General features: G+C 42.6%; 1 protein-coding gene across 1 annotated transcript in view; it reads left to right on the top strand.

The window, feature by feature from the left end:
• The window catches only part of HEATR4 (HEAT repeat containing 4), a 774,416-nt gene that overhangs the window by 184,478 nt on the left and 579,146 nt on the right, over positions 1–10,792 (top strand). The gene's annotated exons all lie outside the window — the stretch shown is intronic.

A 10,792-nucleotide genomic window follows, 5' to 3' on the forward strand; every position in this document is an offset into this window, starting at 1 on the left:
CTGGGGTCTTTAATGGTGCACTCAAGTGTGCCCCCGACCGAGGCTAACAGAGGGCACCTTGGCCCCAGCACTGCAGCGGTTCGTATTCCTCTAAAGCATTTGCCTCGAGGTTAACTGCAAACGTGAAGCACTCTTCAAAATTTCACCACGCAGCACGCTGTTTTTTGCAGTCTGCATCCATCCATTATTGTGTGCCACTGTGCTTGTGCAAATTAACGAAGTAGTGCTTTCTTTTAGCTACATAAATAAAAGCACTTCAATTTTGAAACGCAACAGTCACTTTATTTTCAGGCGCCATTTACGGGTGCTTTTTGTTGTACATGTTTTGTGTTTAACGGACTATACATTTATTTATAGGCTGTAAGATTTATTGCTCAATGTTTCTCAATTTAGTGCTGGAATGAGGGGAAAATGACTTAATTGGCGTTAGTTCAACCCCCATGCGCAGTGGCAGGGCTGTTTCAGAGGTCTCCCTTCTGTTGCTCTTCCCCCCACATCTGTGCTTTTATGGCTGTCTCGCCGGTGTGCCTCTCTGCTCCGTGCACTTCCCCCACATGACGGACCTGGCATGCTGTCCTGCTCCTCTGTATTCTTTCTGCTCTGCCACACTTTTCACACACAACAGCTATTCATTTTCTCACATGAGCGCCTGCCGAGCTGCGCCTCTTTGCTTCGCTAGGTGGCTCTTTTCCATAAATGAGCTGCCTGCCGAGATTTATGGCTGCGTCTGCTACTCCACCCTCCCATAGTGAGCCATTAGACTTCACATGTAATGTCACCAGGGCAGAGTCATAAACTCAGCACACTAGCAGATCAAGACTTTGTATGTCTGAGTTCTAATCCTATGTCAAGAAACATGTTCAGAGTTTGCATTTTTAAACATTTGAAATGCTGCTGAAGCTTTAGTCATTAAATCTGCATTCCCCACCGAAATTATGTTAAAAAAGTTATTTCCAAGTCATGGGCAAGGGATGGTTGAAAGTGCTGCATCCAAATTGTAATATCACCTGAAACCCTTCATTTAAGTACACTTTCTGGCAGCATCTCCAGGATTTGTGTTTATTTATTTTTTGGAAATGTTGTGGCGGTTTGTGTCTGGTAACTTTGCATCCAACAACCTACTAAGGCTAAAACAGGCCCTGCAAACACATATAATTTTGACAGTCCTCCTGCAGCTGTTTTTACCGTTATTCATAAGGATAATAAAGTACATTCAATATAGCCTTTGCACATAGGTGCACATTAATCATTGGCACCTAATTACACTCTACTAAATACCAGATAAATACATCCCACATAAAACCACTATGCCACATAGCAATCATCCATACAAATACACTCCACACCATGCTGCATAATTCCCATCGGCATAATTTCACTAAAAATACCACAGTTTCGTGCCACGCAATTCAGCTCCACACATTTCCATTCTGCACCACATAATTCAACAACAAACCACATAATTCAAATCAACACACTTACACCAGAAATGCATCCAATCCATACCTCAAAATTCAACATCATATCACACAATTCAACAGCTCACCACAAAATTAAATTCCACTACATACCACACCACAAGACAACATACCAATACACATATTTACACTCCATAACACTCAATCCCATTCTACATAATTCCAGCTAATTTAATACCACATAATTACTATCCACATAATTCCACTACACAAATACTCACACGCTATTCCACCTCACACAATTCCACAACTAACAAGTTCAATCCAATCCATATAATTAAACTCCACATTACATACATCCACTCCATAAACAAAAGACATTATCATTTACAACACCATTAACTCCAACTTTCACTAATGGGAGACCAATTGCATTGCAAATGCTTGCGTTATTGTACTTTGTGGCAGATCTGACGTATGTCCCTCGGAGGCCTCTCAGGATCAGTTTGTTGCTCAAATGGGTCCACCTATTGACACCCTCAATTCCGATTTGCCATAGTAGCACGAAAGCTTAATGTGGTCAATCAGGGGAAGGAAAGGATGGGAACAGCGGGGAGGGAGATCTATGAACATAAAAAGAGATATTCAAAACAACTGGTACATTCACAACATCTAAAGCACCGATAGTTTATGAGAACCTTCTTTCTGATATACCTGTAAAGAAAAATAACTGGCTTCTGTGGTCACCTTAGGAAGGATGATTAAGCCACTTCAAAACCTTCCAAAGGTAATACCATGTCTTTTCAAGTCACCGAGCTTTGAATGACTCACGGTGTGTATACTGTAAACAGAAATCAGCATATCAGGTTTGTGCACTGGATACACATAGAGACAATCACACTACCACTCATACCCACCAGGGCTTCACAAGGGAAGAAGGTTGAACTTCCGCCTCTCACTGCTCCCCCCTGCTAGAAGACGAACAACAAGACACATGCCACATATATTAACACCAACGTAATGAATATCATAGTACTCAGGTTGCAATCATTTTGAGAACAGCGTTTACGTCACACATATATCTATTACTCGGGTTTGCACTTTTTCTGAGAACAGCGTGTTACGTCACACACATATAAATAATGGTTGTATGAATGTTCTTTCTATACCACCTGGTATAATTGCAGCATTATTCAGAATGTCTAGAAGATACTTCTATGTGAACCCCCCCCTTGCTCTCTTTTCAGAAGCAGGTAACCGGGTTTCCAAGGAACAAAGAATGCTCGAGAAAATGTCATGCTGAAATTCAAAATAAAGGCTTCTTAATCTCTGCGCGGTCATCAGGCTCAGAAGAAAGGATTTGTTGGTGTCACCGACACCCTTACTGCACATCAAGGAAATACGGGTTCGATTCCAAAACGCAGGGATCGCCGACCCGAACACGATAATCTGCGGCGTCTTCCTCGATGCCGCAGGCTTACATAGCCTTCTGGGAGTTTCTTGCATCACTTCCAGTGCGCGTGCGACGTGGCGCACAGGCTTTTGGGAGAAGTAGTTTCTTGTGTCGGCGCGTCATGGAGACGGCCGATTTCTTCCTCCCGACTCGTTTGTAACCCTTGGAAGATGGCGAATTATTTCCCCCAAACAGCCTCCTTTTGTTGTTGGGGCCGAGGGGAGTGTACTGCGGTTGTTGGGTCCAGGTACGTGACAAGATCTGCTCCACTGTATCTCTTGGGGCTCTACCAACAAATTTGGTGATGAAGAGTAAATTTTATTTTTCTTAAAAACCTTATAATTAAAAAGTTTTTCTCTTTAATTTCCTGCAATTCCCGTAGTTGAAAAAACAAGCATTTGCAATGCAATAGGTCTCGCATTTCGCGTGTTTGAGCTATTGGCAAGTGGGCTGCTGTTGGCGTAGGAGTGGTTGATCATAAGAACTTGCAGGAGACACATGTGAACTCTTGTTTAATGTTGTGTGGTGCAGTGTGGCAGCAGTGTGGTGAGCGGCAGCCAGGCCTGAAAGCACAGAGGAGTGCAGCACGGTAGCGGGGATTGGGACAGAACCAGGGTCCCTGGTGCTGGACACGGTGCAGGTGCAGATAGGTGCAGCTGTGCCTGCTGCACGCATCCTTTCATCATCCATTTTACAGCTGCCATTAAGTAGTTTGTGGGACAGAGGAGGAGTGCAGGGTGCCGCGGCAGGAAACGGAAAACAGTTATGTTACTTCCTGTACGATGGATGATCAGTAATCCAGTGACATCCCTTTCTGTGTGCAGATGGTCGATAGGAAATTAAGTTCTCTTTGTAGGTTTCTTCTACTGCCTAGATATAAGTCCTCATTTATTCCCCATGCTTGCAGTGCAATACAGCAGGTTAAACATTCACACTACACATTTAGCCAGCACACCTTTGTGCATGACGGCATTTACATGCATGAGCACATTGAAGCTTGGTACAATCAGACTACAGCATTAGTTCTCTATTGAAGAGATAAAAGTTGGAGAGATTGTGGCTCTTCTCGAGAGTACATATGGAAAGATAAACTGTTTTCAAAGCCTGCGTTCTATACGTTTTATCTTGAGTAACACAGATGCAGGCCATGGAACTGCCTAGCTCGGCGTTTCATTATTGCAAAATATCCAAGATAAGGATTGACTGAAAACTGGTAAATATAAAACTTTGCAATTAACATGAAGGTGTGTTATTACCACGACTGCTTGGCGCTGTACCTGTGTGTGTTCCATCAGTGCTTGGCGCTGCACTGTAATGGCATTCTTGTAAAAAAAACATCTCTGGGGTAAAACTCTTTCACACCAGTGCACATAATTTGACAGATTATTTTCCCCTTCTTACTACCATACTCCCGTTGGTGCTCTGTAGTCACCAGCAAGCCACTTTTGTCCTCATGAGAAGGAATGACGGCAGCCGTTTCCCCAACTCTCTGAGGAATACGGCTGGGTTTGGCAGGTACCATGCATGCAGTCGGAACAACTCGCAAAAAAAAAAAAAAAAAGCATTACAAATGCAATAGGTCTCGTCTTTCATTAACTTAAAGCCATTTGCTTTGCTATACAATACCATTAGCAAAGCAAATGGCTTTAACTTAATCAAAGGCGAGACCTATTGCATTTTCAATGCTTTTTATACGAAAGCCCTGCGTGAAATCTGGCTAAGCAAGAGCTCTAGTAAACTGCCTTGGTTCAGCCACATTGCGATTGCTCTAGTGGCTTTGGGTTGTACTGAATTTTGTACTAAGCAGGAGACAAAGACCCCCTAAGAATGCATTTAATCAAAGGCAAATACTGGAATTGTATAAAAGCGAAGCGGGGGTGGGTGTGGGGGGGCAGGGTATTGGTAGCGAACTGTCACTTTTTTAAACTTTAAACCCTCCTCCCAGTATAAACACTATATGGACTGATTATTTCCAGAAATGAAAAGGTTCTGTGCATAAGGTTTAGTTTAAGGACTTTACAATTAAAGTCCTATATTAATAACTGGTCAAATAAATGTAAGAACCAATGACTTGCAAATGTAAACAAGGAAGTGACAAAAACATTTTGCACTTCATGCTACTTTGCACCAACTCCTTGCACACAAAGAGGCTTTATCTACGGCCCTGTTTATTAAATAGCATATAAGACACCAAAAGATAAATTGTCCCTATGCCTGCGAACAGATGCCAATGCATATTTTAATCCTGGTGGTTTCATACCTCTCTACTGCTTGGAAAGTTACCACATACCCTCCCAGGAAATATGAAGACATAATAAAACTCGTCTAAATTGCATACTTCTTAGCAAAGCTGGGAGCTTTGCTCGGTGGGACAATGGAATGTTACACCTCGTTTATAGGGCTGTGCTTTTTCTCCAGTAGAAGGAAATGAAGGAGTAGATCTGGCATATGAGATCTTACTGTATTTAGCCTAGAAGGAGCAACAGCCATAATATTTTTAAGATTTGATCAGTAGCACTTTATATTAGTTCATATACACTCAAATTGCTTTTCAACAGCAGCGGGGAAATATTAGATCCAGTATCTGCGACGATGTCATACTCAGCCTCTCAGGGGTGATATCTATAGCAGCCTATTTGCACACTAACGCTTTAATAAGAGCAGAGGGAAAACGAGTAAGTAGATTCAGCACTTAAGATCGATCATATTGCACTCAGCCCCGCTGGGTGACAAGCATAATATTTTTTAGCATTTGACAGAAGCACTTTATGTTAGCTGATTGGAACTCCGGTATTTTTTTTCCCCACAAGCCGTTCATAATCATTTACATAGTCTGGTGTATAATTGTCCAGTTTTATCCAATTTTAACTGAGGAGAAATGTTTTATTCATTGCAAATCTGGTTTTACTTTTTTGGCGACAGAACTGCTTATTTTTATGAGGAAGAGTCGCAATTTGCATATTTTTGCTGTCGTTTGCTAGGTCAATCCTGTGCTGGTTTAGCAATCCGTTTAACTCCACTGGTTAGCAGGTATAAAATTCAAAAGATTAAGGCATGCTGACAGCATCTTCTGAAATTATAGTAATTTTTACTTTGTTGAATGATTTAGTATGGTCGAGTTGTTGTTTTTTTAATCTGGATAGGGCTCATTGTAATTTTAAATGTTATATTAATTCATGATTCATATCTTAGGTTTTATGCCTTACATCTGTAAAGCTAAAATAATAACGTTGAAAGATGCAATATTTGACAATTTTCTTGACCTTTGATTTAGACTCCCTAATCGTTTTTTTGTTTCTTGATTGCGACCATACAAACGGAAGACAGCTCGATGTGTTAATTTTGGTGCATTTGGCAAGTGAGCTCAATCCAGACAGGGGAACGTCTCAGCTGGCCATCCTTTTGAAGTCGATATACTTTAGTACCATTAAGATGGGTAATAACAGCACCTATTACTGAAATCTCTAGGAATGTACTGTGTAAAAACAAGTTATTATTTATGATTTTTCCAGAGATTCCATTGTATTAACATCACAAACAATTAGGTTTTTTAATTAAAGCAAACCATACTAAATCTTTAATGCATAAACAACCAGCTGATTACCTGTATTAAATATGAAAGGACTAGCCGGGGTCACTTAAAAACACATAGGTGGTAAAAATACTTACAACACAATTGAGAGGCAAATGAAACCAGCTACAAACTTAATTTTTTTATTTCAAAATAATATACAGATTGCAAGATAAAACATTCTTCTTATATTTAGTATTAACATGCTTAAACATTCTTATGTTCGAATAACAGAACATTCAGAGCTGTTAAAGGAAACAGTAAATATTGCCTCTTCTCGAGGTACCAATTTCTCCAATACTTTTTAAATAAATTAAGGATTCAGGCTCTGACTATTTCTCTTTAATTGGTTTACCAAAATCATCCATTAATAAGCATCCGTTGTTTTCCCAACGAGGTAGTGCTACAAACCTACTTTTGTAATACTGCTCTTCATATTCCACAAGAAGGCTGGCTGCAAACAAAAGGACATGAGTAACAAAACTCATTTTATGGCTAGTGTTTATGGAACTTGACTTTACAGATCATGTAAATAAACTCACTTCTTCCACATTTAACACCCTTAGAATAATTTAAAATGTCCTTCCTTTCATACCTGCCAACCTACAAAAAACATTAGTTACATCGCTAATCCTGTCTAAAATAGATTACTTTAACTGTTTGCTTCTGACCACCCATAAGTATAATTTAAACAAACTTCAGGTCCTGCAAAATGCTGAGGTTAGGCTCCTACTGAAAAACCCAAATTCTGTTCAGTTACTCAAAACCTTAAAGATCTGCACTGACTTCCTGTTAAGCAAAGAATAACCTTTACGGTGCTATGCTTAACCTACAAGGCAATTCACAATCTTGAACTTGATTTTTTTAAACAGTATGTTCCTGTTAGAAAACTTGATAAAGCCACTGCTAACCTATTGGTACAGCCTAGATTTAAAAAAGTATGATGGGGTGGAAAGAGCATTGTGATGGAAGGATCCGAAGAATGGAATGCAATTCCTCTTTGCATAAAAAATGAATCCAGTCTGGTCTCTTTCAGGAAGGCTGTAAAGACCTGGTTGTTCAAATCCTGGTAACTCTCACAACAGCCCTGGTTGACATTCGCAGCTTAAACATAATAGCGCTTAGGGGCCTCAGGGCAATAATGCGCTATACAAATTAAGTTAACATAACATAACTGTGTAGACACAGTTTGGCGTTGACAGCTAGAAGACATTGTGCCAGTGGCTTCTGAGCTCAACGCTTTAATGGATATCTGCACAGCGAGCTAAAAATGCATGACAAAAATCACATTTACGAGCATTTGTGGTGGTTGTTCATGCACATAAAAGCAAATGCATAGGCGTAAAATATACATTTATCAATATGTACATATACCCGTAAACCTGCGTACTCGACCGTACAATCTATTCTCTTTCCCCGCCACCTTTTAACTGTCAAAATGTCCTAGAATCAATTTTAGCACTGCTGAACTATTAATAGAGGATCAACGCATAAAACAATCCAGTTTCCTCACAGAACACCACTACTGGATTATAAATGAATTTGTGTTGTTGGCTACCTTTGCATAAACAAGAGAAGGAATTCTATGATTTTACTCAAAATAATCGAAAGAGAAAAAAATAACAGTATTTTAATTTGCTTATTATGTCATAAGAATCCATGCACACTTATGCAAATTGTAGGTAGGAAATATTGGTTTAGAGTTTCTTATAACAGTATTTAAAGGAAAATAAATCAAAGTTAATGAAATATTGGTGAAAACTCCTCAGGATTAAAGGAATCGTGGAAGAATGGTGATAAAACCAGGAGGAAAGCATTGGAGGCCATCCACTTTTTTGACTACATGAGCTAGGACTTCGCTCAAAGAAAGGTATCTGATATGGGCTACTCAGATGTTAGCAAGATTGTAGACATCTCTGATTGGATACTGGGGTACCCTTATCAGTCCCAAGTATATGGTACCAAGGTACCCAGGGCATAGGTACCCCAGAGGTCCTGCATGGGCTTAAGCATGCATTATGCCACCCATGCGAGACCATTCAAAATGGAACTACAGGCCTGCCAATTGCAGCGTGTGTAAGCTGGTGCTAGCACCACTTACCAGAGACATAGGTTTCCTATATTTAGGGTCACTGCACTTTAAACCTATAGGTCACCCCTATAACAGGCCTCATCAATCCTGAAGGAAGGGTTCTTGGTTCTAAGTGTGAGGGTGCCCCTGCATGAGCAGGACACCCCTACAGCCTACAGAGTCCATTCTTCCGGGTTGTAAGTGAAGCAGCCATATACTATATAGAGGGGCACTGCGTAATTACGCGATAACCATCTCAAAACTGGCTGCAATTAATCCTATTATGTTTCGTATCAAACATGTTGGAATCATACCTCCCACACTGTAAACAGTGTGGAAAGTATGATTCCAAGCACTGGAAGAGCCCTCCGTTAGGCTCTCAGTGTTCCCGGTACCAGCCTTCTTGACCCAGACAGCACAAAATGGTTGCTGCTGACCAGAGACACGATTCTGCCCTCCTGCTGCTGAGCCAAGCTCGAGCAGGGGAAGCCAGACCAATAGGCATCCTGTCACAGGGAGGTGTGACCACCTCCCAGACAGGATTTAGTGTATTGGTGTAAAGTGGATGCACTTGCCAGCGCCACTCAGTCTGCATGATGGGTACATTTGGTGTCCCCGTGCATAGTCCGGTTCAAACCAGTCCTGAGAGCTGTTGGCTCGCACTCTGGCATGAAATTGGACAAAGGACATGGGAGTAACCTCCCCCTATCCAAACCCTCCCCTGGGAGGATCACCTGAATCATTCCAACCCTTTCCCTAGGGTACCCAAGGGCTTACCTGGGTGTAGGTCCCTAGATTCGTCGTGGGACAAGATTCAGATCAGACACCACTTCTACTTCTACTGTCTGGGCACTCTGGACTTCGCTTGGGCTCGACTTAGTCTCCCTTTCAGTCTGCTGCATCGTCCGGGCCTGTGCACCATACAGGAAACTTTCAAGGCCTCCGGACATCAAAGACACCTGAAGCAATCTCTCTTGGAGTGAAGGAGTCACTTCCCTGCATTCGCAGGCACTACAACTAAGTCGACCGGTCTGCTGATCCCGAGCTCCCCCGGACTCCGTAAGGTTCTGCAACACGGGTGGTGGTTTTCCAAAGCTCCTGAGGCCAGCCCAACCTCTCACCAAGTTTGAGGCCAGTATCTCTCGTGGGGGTTGCAATAACCGAACCCCTGTGCACCGCAACAACTTGCAGTTGCAGAGGCTTGTTGGCTTCCTTCCAAGAAGATTTTCAGGCTCCATATAGCCCCAACCTCGAGCACCTCCAGTGACCAGAATCTTCAGTCACACCACATTGTGGCCTGCATCTTTTGGTGAGCTGCTTGAGGTCCTCTTGCGACTCCAGTGCCTCCGGCCTGTGGGTCCATTTGAGGGTCACAGTTGTTTCTTTTGGGCTCCCTTGATTGCTCGGGGCCTGCCCTGACTCCCTTGCTTGTGGAGGCTCCCCTGGACCTTGCTGGTCCTGACGTTGGTCCTCCTTCACTTCCTGTGTTGGTTGCATTTGCCTAGGCTTGTTGGCGCTCCCGCCGGACACAGACTCCTCAGCACTCCACATCCTTCATGGGACAGCTCATGCACAGCTCCTGGTAATCCTCAACGTCGCCTGGTCCTCACAGCTGCAGAGTCAAGGTCATCATTACCCATCCTGCAACACCCGACATCGGAGGGCATTTGTCTTACAAGTCTCCTGGTCACCCCTGTGTGACATAGACTGTCCCCTCCGCTTGCAGGTACCTCTCATCTAGAATCCACTTTCTGCATTCCACCGGACACTTTCTCCTTCTTGACCATTGGCACTTTCCTGAGGTCCTCCATTGGGTTTGACGGAGGTTTCCGACACCACTTCACACGTATGCACCCGGCTTCCCTGGTGTAGGTAACGTGGGTACAAGGGTATCCACGGGTGGGGTGGCTCTCCAACCTTCTATCTTCCACAGGGTTTCTTCAGGGTCCACTGGGAAGGGTCCTTAATCTTTAGAAATCCAACTGCAACATACACGTAGAGTTGTACGGAGCACGCGGTCATGTTTCCACACTGTACACGCTCTCCATGAGGTCCCTATCTACTCACCTTGGGTGGTTCCTTGGGTCCCCAGCACTTCTACGTCCTCTGGACCTTGTCTTGATCCAAGTCGTGGTTCTTATACAACTTTCTTAGTATATGGTTTGGTTCTCCCAAGGGTCCACCATGTATTTCATGCTATTTAATGTGTTTTATTGCTACAGTATTGTGTGCATTGTGTTTATCTTTGTCTTGGCGATATTGGAATGTACTAGAGAGTA

The sequence above is a fragment of the Triturus cristatus genome, chromosome 9 (genome assembly GCF_964204655.1).
Source record: "Triturus cristatus chromosome 9, aTriCri1.1, whole genome shotgun sequence".
Lineage (NCBI taxonomy): Eukaryota > Metazoa > Chordata > Amphibia > Caudata > Salamandridae > Triturus > Triturus cristatus.